At 36.7% G+C, this 14,650-nt stretch overlaps 1 pseudogene; it reads left to right on the top strand.

Annotated features, from left to right (window-relative positions):
- Nucleotides 1-933: 933 nt before the first annotated feature.
- On the top strand, nt 934-2,642 carry LOC102419514 (annotated as a pseudogene).
- Nucleotides 2,643-14,650: the final 12,008 nt, after the last annotated feature.

Here is a 14,650-nt window from a genome sequence, read left to right as displayed (position 1 = left end):
TGACTCACACCGTAAGTGGAAGTTATGAGAAATCGGAATATGTCTTACTATGTGTATGAGGTTGGCTTACTGATCGAGTGTCAGGTCAGGCAGATGTTTCCAAAATTTCACATGAGTAGAAACCTGTTTTATTCCATTTCTGGGCACAAACATTAAGGGCCCTATTTTAAGAAATGGACACCTTTGAGAATCTGATAAAGGCTATGATTTCTTCACACACACATGCACACACACACACACACAATACATAGACCTAAAATTGTATACAAAATTTCATGGAAGCCGTAAGGCCCTGAAAGTCATCCATGGACTGGTTAAAGAACCCCTATTCAAGGCATAAACAGCACAAAAAAGCTTACACATCGAAAGGATAGCATTTACAAAGTTCATTTGTATATCATGGCTTTTAAATTTAACATGGACCACACTCTTCATAGATAAAATTTTAATTAATAATGATTTCATCAGGACAATCCCCCAAATCTAGCTTTAATAATACCTTTTAGACCACAACCATTTATAGTTTATTTATATAGAAGACTTACTCTGTCTTCCACTTGGGGCCAAAAGTCCATCCCACCCAGGGAAACACTGGCATCGCCCTAGTGTGTGTCTTTCAGATCTTTTATATGCAATCAGAGGAGCAGCGTCAGGACGCATCCTCCTCCCCCGCCTGCTGTCCACCCAGAGAGCTGTGCACCTGGCCTTTGGAGGCAGAAGACATAAGCTTAGAGCTCCGCCAATCAGTGCACCTTCCCGAGGGTTCCTCCCAGTGTAAGTAAGCTTCCTGCAGTTTTGAAAGTATTTATGGGAATGTTGAGAATAATTTGACACCAGACATTTTTACCTTGTGAATTAACTTTCAGACTTTTCTTCATGGTATAACAATAACAACAACAACAATATGGCAATATTTCTATATGTGATTTAAACATGAATGGGTCCTTTCACATTAAAAACAATAATAAAAAGATACAAGTAACTACAGGAAAAAAAAAGCAAGATGCTAACATGCTTAAGAAATCTGTCCTTGGATCCTACTGTGGCCAAATTGTTCAATCTAAGGTTAATTCATTTTAAAAAATCTGTGCAAGTCAAAAGATGAGAAGTTCTGTACCAACAAAGAAACTTACAAATAACTACCTTCTAAAAGCCCCCCAAACCTCAGCCTATAAACACCAGCAGTGAGACAGTGAAAAGTCACAGAACCTCAGTATGATGACTACCACCACATTTGTGAGGACTACATCTCAGAACGAACAACTTTTGCATCCTCCTATTAGAAGTCACCACAATAATAGCCATAACACTCAGGACTACCTGAAACAAGGCATCAGTAGAACCTCTGCCAATGTTACCATTCGGAAAGGGTCTCATAAGAAAGAGTCACTACAATTAAATACAGTTTTATCTAGTGTCAAAACCAGTTCTTCTCAGGAAGTAAAAAGAAATAAGATATCAAGAAGCATCACATCTGAAATCACAGCCAGACTTGCTTCATCTTCTGATATAATATCAAACTGATAGAAAAGTCAAAAGCCATTGACCAGCGCAGACATTCTAGTACTATAGCAAAAGCAACTACCAATAGTAGATGGGCTCAGCCCAAAGAAACCCCAGAAGAGAGTAAAGCTCACCTGAATGAGTAGAGAGCTAGCAAAGGTAGAATGCTGAAAAGGCCTCCTAGCTCAGTAGTTACCCAGCCTGAACCTGAAGGACAAAATGAAAAACCAGTTGGATCCTGTCGGACTACCATGGCAGAAGATGAACAAAGATTATTCACTGAAAAGGTAAACAAGACATTTTCTGAATGCCTAACCTGATTAATGAGAGATGCCCAAAAGAAGAAATATTGGACACACTGAATGACCTGATTAAAGTTTTTCCAGACGCCAAAAAACTTGTTAAATACTGGATATGCCTTGCACATGTTGAACCATTCACAAGCTCTGTTGGAAGTATTATCTCAGTCTATGAGAAGGCCATTCTGGCAGGAGCTCAGCCTGATGAATAATTGTGACATGCAATTGTAGATATTCTAACAATGATGATTTGAGAAAAAGTGAAATTTGGAGAAAAATTTGAGGAGACTTGTGCAACCAAAGAACATATCCAAGAAGTCAACACTGAAGATATTGGTCTTAATCTAGAGTCAATGAAACCTGAAATGGAAAATAAACATCATAGAAATGTGGTATTTCAAGATTTTGAAAAAGAGCAAGTTGATAAAACAAAAGATTCAAACAACCATGTTAAAAATCCCAATACAGAAGAAACTAGGGAGGGTTGCTTAATAAAATATAATGTCTACTACACCATACCTGCAAAGTGTTAAAGAGAAAATGCAGTTTGAGGAAATAAATTCTAAGTTTCTAAAACCAATTAGAGGTTCTTGATGACTTCAAGACAAGACTTCTAAATTGGCCGATATGTTAAAAGACCATTTTCCTTGTGTCTTCATTGGACAGTTAACAGAGTGGGGAGATGAAACCAATGCTTTTATATGCCTCCCTAATGCAGAACAGTACCGATGTACTTGGAGACTGAAACAACAGAAGAGAAATAAAGCTATGATAAGAAGTGGGTTTTTTATTATTTCTGGGGTTTTTTGTTTGTTTGTTTGTGGATTCATATGTCTCTGAGATCAGGAGTTGGCCGAGAACCTAAGTATTCAAGGCTTAAGTCTTCTATTAACATTCAATAATAGCAGGAGTTGCCTTCTGGGTGTCAGAAAGCTAAATCCTACATTGTCTATCTCAACATACTAATATTTTTCTCTAGTAGGTAGGTAAATGTTGTCAACTAGTTTACCATGCTCCTTTAGTATAATTAATAAACGTTATTCTAGTTTCGGTGGTATTTCTAAAATAACCAGTACTTAAACTGGCTTTGTAATATAAAAACTTAACTGTTAAATCATGCCCCCTGAAACATGGTAGTTATATACTGTAAACAGTTCTCTTCTTACCACACATATAAGTACCACTAATAAAACTGTTTATGCCTTTGAACTGATACTTAAACGGCATATATCCTCTACCAACTCTATGTTTTCAAATAAGTAATTAGTCATTGTAAGAGATTAGATCATTTTAAAACTGTAATGTGAATGTGGTTGAAAATCACATACATAGGCTCATTTATGTTCATATGTTCCATTTGTATAGTAGCACCTTTTATTATCTTCTCGTGTTCTAGAGAGTAGGATTTTTATTCTTTGTTAAGCTGTGCCTAATACGTAAATAATAAATTAAAATATCTAAATAAAAATTGATGGGACTACCATGTATTTTTTTTTGTAATTACATGTTCTTAGTTGACAAGATAAAAATTCTGCTTTATAGAAGAGATCCAACAAGGAAAAGTGGGGAAAAAATCATAAAAGTGTACAATAAATATGTTGCAACCCTTGAAAAATGATTCAATCAGTGATAAGCAATGGATTAAACCCTTAGTTGCACAATGATTGATGGTGAATTTTATAAAGGATAGATGAGGCTGTCACCATTTGAACCCTCTGATCAATCTTATCCCAGATAGATAGATAGATAGATAGATAGATAGATATTATATAGATAGATAGAAAATGGAAACTGAATTTAACAAAAACCCTAGAATTAATGCTTATTTATAGGAAGTATAGTGGGTATAGAGACAAGTAACATCACAAGAAGACAATAAATAAGTACAGACTATGGAATATTCTATAAGACAACTGACCTGGTTTTACAACAAGAAAATACCATTAATAAAAGAGGGGAGTGGGAACTGTTTTTGATCAAAGAAAATTAGAGACTTAATCAAACTTAATATGTGGTACTTATTTGGATCATGATTTAAACAATCTAATTATAAAAAGATATTTTTCAACAACTTGGAAATTTTCATTATCTTCAGGGAATTAGATAATCCCAAGGAATTATTGTCAATTTTGATAATGACTTTGTTGTTAGGTATGAAAATGTCCACACTTTTGAAGCTGCATATTGAAGTAGGGGTGAAGCTGTGTGGTGTCTTGGATTTGTTTTTAAGTACTTCTGCAAAGGAAAAAAAAGGAGGGTGATAAATGAACCAGGGTATCAAAACCTGAATATTGCATATAGGCATTCTTTGTATATTTCCCTCTCCTTTTGTGATTATTTGAAATTTTTCATAATCATTTTTTTTAGTTTAGCCTAGTGATACAGAGTAGGGAGATATGAGTGTGGGGGCGGGGGGGGGGATGTCATGTAACAGGCAGAGAAAACAGCATAAGCAGAAACTGTGACTGAAGAAACAGCATGACACCATCAGAGCAACAAGCAATTGGGTATGAAGTGTAAGCAGTACAGGTAGGACCAGATCACAACAACCTTGAGTGCAAGCTAAGGACCTCAGGCTTTATACTGTAGAATATGGAAAAACAAGCAAAGGTTTTAAGCAGAGACTTACAAGGTTAGATTACACTCTAGTCTAGACCATCGCTCCAGCAACCCTGTGCAATACAGAGTGGAAATAGGATCAGGTCTGGAGAAATGAAGTCCAGTAAGAAGCCCACTACAAAACTGAAGGCAATGGATGACAAAGGAGTAAAAGAGAGTCGGGGTAAAGTACAGGGGCCAGGGATTAGTCATTGGAAGGAGAAGAAACATCCAGAATCAAGGCTGACTTTCAACTTTCTGTAGAAGTGGCTAAGTGATTTTGACACTGAGACATGAAATTCAGAAGGAAAAGCATGTTTTGAAAAAAAATGGGAGTGAGGAGAAAAGGGAAATGATAAAAGTCCATGTAAGCTTGTCAAATTTGAAGTGTCTGTGGAACATCTGAGCTAGTAATATGTGCACAGCCCAGGGCATTGATCACAACCAGAACTACGGATTTAAGACTCCACAGAACTTGGGCAGCAGCTGAAACCCCAGGAATGGTTAAGATTACTCACTCAGTGATCCAGGGGTGGTGTCTGTCATTATCTAGCATCTGGCACAGTATGTAGCATGGTGTGGGGCTCTCAGTAAGTACTAAATAAATGGTAAATGAGATTGCCCAAGGAGAATATGGAGAGTGCAAAGAACAACGGACTGAGGGCAGACTCTGGAGGCCCAATGTTAAGGGATGAAACCATAATGAGGTCCCTTGTAGGCAATAAAGAATAAAGCTCAGACTAGAAGGAGGTCAGAGACAACACAGCAATAGAAATGAAAAGAATAGAGAATTTCAAGAAAGGATACATATTATAAGGTTTGGAAAAGACCCATTCACTGCAAAAAATTGAGGTGCCTGATGATCTTAGACTTCCTGAATCTCTGAGGCAAATGAGCTACTTTGCTCACCCTAAAAATAAAGATGAGTAGAGGCATGATGGCCAGGCAGTAGACAATGCCACTATTTGTGTGACCATGACCATGTCATTTACACTTTCTGAATGAAGCCTATGTATGATCTATAGGACCTCTAAGGTTACATTCAATTCTAAACATCGACAAAAGCAAATCCTTTGGTTTAAAATGTTCTGAAGATAGTAAGAGCCAAGTACCCACTTTGAGATCTATCATATTTTATGCCTGACTTCTGCTCTACTCGCTCTCTTTCCTTTGCTTCATCCTCATTTTCTCTTCCACTTTTATTTTTTTTTAATAAGTGGTCTCTAAATTGCTTCTGGGTGCAAGTGATGACCTCATATAAACATAAAAATGACCATGACATTTATGGCAACAAATAAGAGACGACAGATGGAGGGATATGTCAGGCCCCGCATTTATTTATGCCAGTAGTTCACAAATATAAGAAATACTAATAAGTAAGTTCCTAAAGTATTTTGGGGGGATAAAGAGTAATTAATAGCGATCGCCAAAATGCCATCTAGCCAACAAGTAATCATGAAAGCATATAGTACTGAATCTCCTGAGCTATGGGAAGTCAGAGATGCATTGATGTGGAGTGTGCTGCCTCTGGTCAGCAAGCTATAAAAAGGCCCTCACTTTGATTTGCTCTGCACTTATGTATGGTGTCATGCTCTTGGCCCAGCAAATAACTGGAAAATTAGTTCATGTTACTCCAGCAAATCTGTTAACTTGGGTCTTATCTACACTCTTTCATTCTAATGATATTCTAACATGAAAGAACCAGAAGTCCATTTACAGTCACAAAGACCAGACGTAGAATCTGTCATTCCTTCCCGATCTTACTTTCACTCATAAATGTTGAGAACATCGACCACAAAATATAGTTAAAAATTACCTCATTTCTTGTCACTGAATCTGCATTAATGTCTTCACAAACCATTTTAAGCATAAATAAGAAGAAACGTCATCTGATTAAGAAGTTTTATGCTTACTGCATCAGAGAAATTATCCAAATAGACTGGAATCACTTTTTGCAAATTACTTGCATAATCAGGTAGCTACAGAAACAAGAGTATTTTCATGTTCATAACAGGCATTTGTGCATCTTACTATCTATAATCAAGACACAGGTAAGTAAGCACAGTGTGTTTTGGATGCAATCACAGAACACAGACTAAAGATACACAAAGTAGGATATTTCACATAAGGATGATGGAGTGAATAAGAACATATCCGTGGACCTTAATAGATGCTATGCATACGGCAGAGATATTTATCTGAGGCCTGGTTCTCTGTAACTCAATCAACTGGTTCCATTTTTTAAATTTTGAGTGATCTTAAAAGAGTGTGCCCCAAAATGTTGATTAAGACAGATCAAATTAAACACCTAAAGGAGGGGATATTATATAGACATGAAGAGAATAACTGGGCAGAAAGTAAGAACCAGGTAGATAAGCAAATGATATGCAGATCACTGGCACCAGAAGTTGGATAAAGTGATCAGAAACATGTGGACATATCTTTTTAAAAATGCATTGCTTGGGCCACAGCCCCAGAAATTCTGATAGTGTCTGAATTCAGAATTCCACAGGTGAGTCTGATGATCAGTCAGGACTAAAGTCAAAGGGTCTAAGACACAGGTAGGAGATCTGAAGAGAGAGAGCACATACCAGGTGCCAGCATAATTCTGAGGTGAGGACCTGGCCCAAACAAAAATCCCCTATGCACATGAACCTCAACCAGGAGCTGGTCCCAGGATGTGAGCACTCACGGTGAGCAGCGAGGACTTCTGGCTGGAAGGGGGGATGAAAGAAGCAGCCAAGGACAACCTTTAGAATGCATTCCACTTTATTCACAAGCACACAAATCTTAGGTAGTTAAAACAAACTGCTTCATATGTGTCTGAGTCTGTCTCCACCCTCAAAGAAAAAATTCCACTGACCTATACTTCATTTGAATAGGCTAGGTATAGAAGACATGCCATAAATTACTCTAACTACTTTGTTCCAAGTAAATCTCTAAACCACTCCTCTTACCTTTGTTCTCAGGCCTCCTCCCTGAAATCACATGAACCAGAAAGTTGTTGTTTTTTTCTCTTTTGAATTTTACTTTTTAAAAAATATATTTCTACTGTTTTCAGAAAGGAAGGGAGAGAGGTAGAAAGACATAGAAGCATCAATGATAAGAGAGACTCATTAATTGGCTGCCTCCTGCAAACCCCTTACTGGGGATCTAGCCCTCAATCTGAGCATGTGCCCTGACAGGGAATCAAACAGTGACCTCTTGGTTCATAGGTAGATGCTCAACCACTGAACCACACCAGCTGGGCTTATTTTTACTTTCAAAAATACAAATTTCATTTTAAATTCAATTTTAAAATTAATATAATGTTTAATTTCCTAAATTAACATTAATTTTGGTCATTTGTTCATGTCCCATTTAACTTATTCACACCTCTTTCCCCGTAACACCCAAGGTTCCATGATTATGTTAAATCTCTGTTAATTTATAAGGCATGAATATAGGGAATTACTGATGAGAAATGGTCGAAAATATTTAATTGCATCAATTTGATTTATTTCTAAAGATAATTAAAAACATTTATAAGTTCGCTTTTCAAAATCTTAATGGAATTAATTTAATAAACATTCATTGAGCACCTCTGATTTTTTTCCTATGCAGTACTGTTTTTACTGTAATTGGCTCCCAGTTAATTAGTTTACATAAACACGTTAAAGAGGTTATACTTCACAGTGTACAGAAGTTATAGCTAATGGAACAGGTGACTGAGTGTGGTATTTGGGGTTATTTCCATAAAAAATGGGAATCAAAAATAGGCCCTTTGGAAAGTATCTTCTCCCCCCACCCCAATTTCATTTTGTATTGGTTTTAGGCATACAGCTTAGTTCCTAGACAATCATATGTTTTACACAGTGTTCCCCTTGATATTGCCAGTACCCCAACTGGCACCACACATAGTTATCTAAATATTATTGACTATATTTCCTATTATTTGCTTACTTCCCAATGATTATTTTATAATTATCATTTTTTTCCTTTTTATTGAATTTATTGCAGGTGACACTGGTTACAAAACTATACAGGTTTCAGTTGCACAACACATCATCTGTACACTGTATTGTGTGTTCACTACCCCAAATCAAGTCTCCTTTCATCACCTTTTATCCCCTCATATCCTCCTCCAGCTCACCTCCCCACCCCTGACAATCACCACACTGCTGTTTGTGTAACTACCAACCTCGAACACCTCTGATTTTTATCATCAATTTCAGTGAGTGAGATACTCATTTCAAAGTTTGCGCAATAAAAACCACATTGAATTTATCACTGCAATATATTTTAACTGACAATCCATTATTGTGATGAAATCCAATGTGAGTCAATTATTGTTGAAAACAATGAGTACCACTACTTAAATCTACATTCCAGTCACAAAGCAGAATAAATAAAAGAATCATAAGGAAAGAAGTTTTAACTCTTAAAGGTTTTGCAGCAATTTTGCAGTATTCAAGCAGGTTGACCTTCCAATCTGCCAGAATTTCAGAAGCCGGAATCAACTCTAGGTAAAGTGATATTCTGTTCAGATGTCTTAGATTTGCCCAGCTTAAAAGCTGTCCAAAAACGCAGACACTTGATCTAGCTACTGGGATAGTAATCTACATAATTTAGGGAAGTTGCTAAGACTGACATAAACTCTAAATCCTTTTGGAAATTAACAACAGGATCCTATTTCCATCCTGTCTGTTTTCACCAGAAGTTTAACAACTGACTCTTATTTAATTTCCAGAGATCAAAGTTTAATAAAACTGAGAAATACTTAAGACAACTATAATAGCTTTAACTAAATGGAAACAAGGTAGACATATGCTCCTTTTTACATTCTATATTGTGACACAATACATACCTTGAGCACAGTTTAAAAGAAGAGATAGATAGTGTGGTACAAGAGGAAGAGGTGTGGATTCCCTGGAAGCCATAAGAGATGGGTTCTAATTTTAACTTTGTTTCTAACTAAACAGAATTGCCTTGGGTACGTCATTCAATAGCTCTAAAACTTAATTTCTGCTTCTGTAAATTAAAGAATTTCATATCAGTTTATCTTTCAGGTCTTTCCCAAATCCTGGATCCCAGTGTACAGTTATCTCTATATTCAAGTATAAGTTCAACCAAAGACTATAATCCACCCAGAGTCTTTTGTGTTTTCTTGATAGAAAAAAATATATATATATCAGGTAACCCTAATGAGGTTAATTTGAGCAACATTAGGAGTGGTTTTTAGGTATTTAGAAGCCCAGCATGGTTTCTTCTTATAGATGAAACCTCCATATTTAACTCAATACAAAGGCAAGGATTGTTGGTTTCACAAATTAGACCTCTTGTTTCTAACCCGACAAGTATTTCTTCTTATCAAAGAAGCAGCTGAACACTAGGGAATAATTAAAGGGGTCTCCAATATATGTCTATGTTTTACGTCTCAGGCAAACTAGGAGTCAAATTCAGCCCACTGTGTTTCTTTATATACTTTTGTATTTATCTGGGAAAAGCACAAGAATGTTTGAAGGAGAAATGCTATAGCCACTCCCCACTCTGACTTTAATTACAGTCTTCAGGATTGCCACTGAGTTTGATGTTTGTTTTTTTCAAATGCCCCACTCATGTGCATATTATTTCCCTTGAAGCAAATTCCTCTTATCTTCTCAAATTGTCATGACAAGTTTGTGAAATGATAGAACTATACAATTTCAAAGACATGAAACCTTAAAGATTCCCTAAGACAATTCTTGTCCTGATATAAATGACCCACCCCTTTTTCTATAACAAGACTCTTACTGCTTTACAAAACAGTCCTCTCCATTGCTGGACAACTTTGGTTTTTGGAGGTTTTCCATTTCATCACATTAAAATGGTCATCATCTCTTTTTCTGGCAGTTCTTTGAGAGCAGCACAAGCAAGTATACTATCTCTTCCACATGCAAGATCTTCAAATATTTGAAGACAGTTATGGATGCCCCGAGTTAGGCCTCTGGACCTACTCAAGTTTGTCAATAGGGCATAGCAGCAATTAGCCAATTGTTTCTTTTTTAATAGTACCATCAAACCACTGCTTATTACCATTTAACCTTCATATTCTTGCCTTAGCCAATTTGGCTCAGTGGATAGAGCGTAGACCTGTGAACTAAAGGGTCCTGGGTTTGATTCTGGTCAAGGGCACATGCTGGGGTTGCGGGCTCTTTCCCAAGTAGGGGACATGCAGGAGGCAGCCAATCAATGATCCTCTCTCATCATTGATGTTTCTATCTCTCTCTCCCTCTCCCTTCCACTCTGAAATAAATAAAACTATATTTTTTAAAAATAATAAACAAATTTCACATTCTTTTTTTTCCAAGGAACTACCTCAAGAGATCTCTACCATTTTAGCCTTACATACTACTTTTACATTTACCTAAATATTGAATCCTGATTATTTGATTGAATATATAAGCTAACCCTGCAAAATATGTCATATAATGTCTAGTAAGTTCCCTTTTACTGAGGTTGTCAATAAATACACAAAGACAAAGGCAAGATAAGAGTCCATATTCCATTAACACTGATCCATGAATCAATAATCTATGAGTTCAGTTGTTCTACCTGCCAAAAATCTATCTGAATATCTCATGCTATTATTTACCCAACATTTTTTCCTCACAAAGATATGAGCAAGTTTTTTTGTAAGTTAAAGTATACCTTTGTCTGGGACTGGAAGCTTGAATTCATTTTAAGAAGTTCATATTCTATTCTTTACCCCAGGCCGGCTTGCACTTCTACCTACATACACTAAATCTCCATTTTCCATTTTGGAAACAAAACAGGGGTGGAGGACTTCTTCCTTTGGTGTCAATTATTAATATCATAGTCCAGTGCTAACATAGTAGATTTTGAGAGCAAAAAACTGGTATCTTTTTAGTACCCACAGTGCAAACAAGAGAATCTGCCATAGAAAAGGTTCCCACTAAATGTTTGTTGAATGCATGAATGAGTGAATAAATGACCATGATCATTAGCTCTCCTAGAGTTCCTGCCTTTCTTAATAAGTCCTAGATTTGTACCTGTTTTCTATCTTTGATACTTATTCCTTTAAATTCTGAATTTATCAAAGAGCTCCTGATATAGTTACACTTTTATTTAACTCCCTTCCCTTCACAGTAGGATAATTCTCAATTATATAGTCAGAATTACAATTGTAGAGCATCTCATTCTTCATGAGCTATATTTCTTCTTTATAATCTCTGTATATGGAATTATAAATCAAGCATTGTTCATGCTTAATTGGTATTTTCAGCATAATTTTTTGTTTCTTTCCCCATTCTTTATGCTTCAGCTTCAAAACATTTAGGCTCCTAACACTAGAAAAGATAAAAAATAATAATATAGATTTGTTCTTTTGTATCTTTAAAGCTTTTTTATTTCAGTTTCAATGCTTTCACTCCTTAAATTAATCTGTGGAATGATTTAAATTCTTAATACAACACAATAAACAAGGGAATAAAAATGTATTATAAGGAACTTAAATACCATACCTAAAATATCTGTTAGCTTTCAAAAGTAGGCATATTATAACTTCTCCTTTAAAATAACACTTAGTAATTTAAACGATAATAATGCCTCCTTTATGTAGCAAGTGTTCTGCAGACCTCAGCCACCTGAAACAGTTGCAATATCTAGCTAGTTCTACCCCCCTTGTCTTGCTGCCCTTTGAACACAGAGCAAACATCTTGAGCAGCAAATTAATAAAGTTTGAATAGCTTTTAAAAATGGCAATCTCCAAGAACACCTAAAATCATTCACAACACGACATGACCATGCAGCCCAATAAGAGGAGCAACATCACTTGCTCGGTGTGGCTCGGCTCTGATGACCACATTAACAGGCACTAAGCCCAGAAGCATGGAAAACTCAGTAGAGAAAGGCACAGGGGAGTGGGATGGGGAGAATGCAGCAAAAGAGAGAAGCAGAGGAAGTTAAATGCAATCATTGTAAGCAGATAGCAGAAGATAGCAGAAGGGGGGGGGGGCATATACCCTTTGCAGCAGTCCATGAGGATCACAAGAGATGGTAGTGTGGGAGAATAATTCATTCCCTGAATGATTACCCTGGACCACCAATAGATGTTTCATCCTGACAAAAGATGTCATCTAATAAAAACTAAAACACTTTCCAGCCAAGAAAGCGTATTTCTATGTGTGTTTTTTTTTTTACCATCTCCAAACCCAGGTTTAGAAATCAGCAATAGGTCGGTAAGCTTATATGTGTATCACAACTCTCTCAGCCAAACACTAAAAAGCTGTCTTTTATCAGGACTCAAAAATTAATAACAAAAAAAGGGAAGAAACTGTACTGCTACAAAAGTCTTGAAATGTTATTTATCCCAACTACCATTATGTTCAAGTAGAAAACCACTCTGAATTCACCTCAGTGAAGAGAAAATTTAGACTTCACATATCGAACAAAGTGCAATTTAGTATTTTGAATCTGTTGCAGAATCAGTTTCTCACAACTTTCAGGGTTGTTTTATATACAACTTATTGATCCCAAATTTTATTAATCAGCTTTAAAGAAACCTGATTTTAAATCTGCTTGGAAAAGCTCCATGTAAAAGCTCAAATTCGCCCAAAATTACTTAATCAGAAAATGTAGGAAAAAAAGAAGTGATAAGAAACTAAAAGGTAGTTTTTCTTTCCTTCCAGAAAATACAGAGAATCACTCATATCCCAGCCAAATACATTTAGAATATTGGCAGCTCAAATTGGCATGATTGACACTAGTAAATAACACTAGAAACAAACCCAGAGCTGGGGAAAATTGTTAGCATAAGCAGTTTTGTGATCCACTTTTCCCCTCTGTGAAACAGGTAAAAGAAAGCTCAAACTTATCACACATAGTCATTTACATACAGTATCATTTTATGGAATTTTCCAAGGTGTTAATTAAAGTTTTAATGAATGTTAATCATCTTCAATTTCATTGGCAATCTCTGTTCAACCATATGCTTCTCTTTTACACCTGAAAGTTTTTTTTAATAAACATTACTTTAAATTGTTTTACTTCCTTAATATGATATTTATATTAATGTTTAGGAAATAACATTTCTGCAGCTTATACAGAAATGTTCTATAGTTCTCTTATGTATTTCTAACTTCTTTAAGTAAGGTATGAGGATATAGGATTTGCATAATCATTATATTTCCAAGAGACGATCTAAAAAATCTTTAATTCTTTTTTTTTAATCTTTAGTCTTTCAAAGTTAAACTGGGTTTATGCACAGGAGACAAAGCTGAGCTAGAAAACTGACATGGCATTGCATTCTAGACCTCTGGAAATGAAATTCTATCCCATTTAATCATTGTACAACCTTTTTCTACTCAAATTTTTCTCCAGTTCTAGAGAAAGCTCTCATATTCAGTCATTCATTCATTCATTTAAAAATTTTCACTGACTAGGAGGCCCGGTACACGACATTTCATGAACTGGGAGGGGGGGGCATCCCTCAGACCGGCCTGCACCTCTTCACAGTCCGGGACCCTCGGGGGAAGCCGGCAGGTGGACATCCCTCAAGGGGTCCTTAGCGCTGCCCAGAGGCGGGAGAGGCTCCCGCCTCCACTGCTGCGCTTGCCAGCCATGAGCCCAGCTTCTGGCTGAGCAACGCTCCCCCTGTGGGAGCACACTGACGACCAGGGGGCAGCTCTTGCATTGAGCATCTGCCCCCTGGTGGTCAGTGCGCGTCATAGTGACCAGTCATTCTGCTGTTCGGTCAATTTGCATATTAGCCTTTTATTATATAGGATAAGTCTCCTAAGGTCTCTTCTCAAAGAGTTTATATTCTAGTTGAAAGAGGCAAGAAAATTAAGAAAACATGTAGCAAATTTAAAATGGTAATAAGAGCTAAGGAGAAAAATAAAGCAAGAAGCAGCAAAGGGGAAGAGGGAGTGAATGTGTGTTCTTGGAGAGGGGTGGAAAGGATGGTGAAATTTTGGACAGGTGGTCAGGAAAGAACGCATTTGAATAAATACTTAAAGAAGGAGAAGGAGCAAGTCCTATAGATACCAGGAGCAAAAGCAACTAGTGCCGAAACTCTGGGGTGGGAGGATGCAGAGAGAGTTGCAGGAACATCAAGTATAGATGAGGCTGTAAACAAAGGGAAGGTACTTGGCTATGAGGTCAGAGACATGAGGAAATAACAAACTGTTAAGGCCTTATAGGCCATTATATTAACACTAGTGGCTCAGTGCACAAATTCGTGCACAGGTGGAGTCCCTCGGGGTGGCCTG

The sequence above is a fragment of the Myotis lucifugus genome, unplaced genomic scaffold, assembly GCF_000147115.1.
Source record: "Myotis lucifugus unplaced genomic scaffold, Myoluc2.0 scaffold_78, whole genome shotgun sequence".
NCBI lineage: Eukaryota > Metazoa > Chordata > Mammalia > Chiroptera > Vespertilionidae > Myotis > Myotis lucifugus.
The sequence above is the reverse complement of the archived record's forward strand: the minus strand, read 5'-3'. Positions and strand labels throughout refer to the sequence as shown.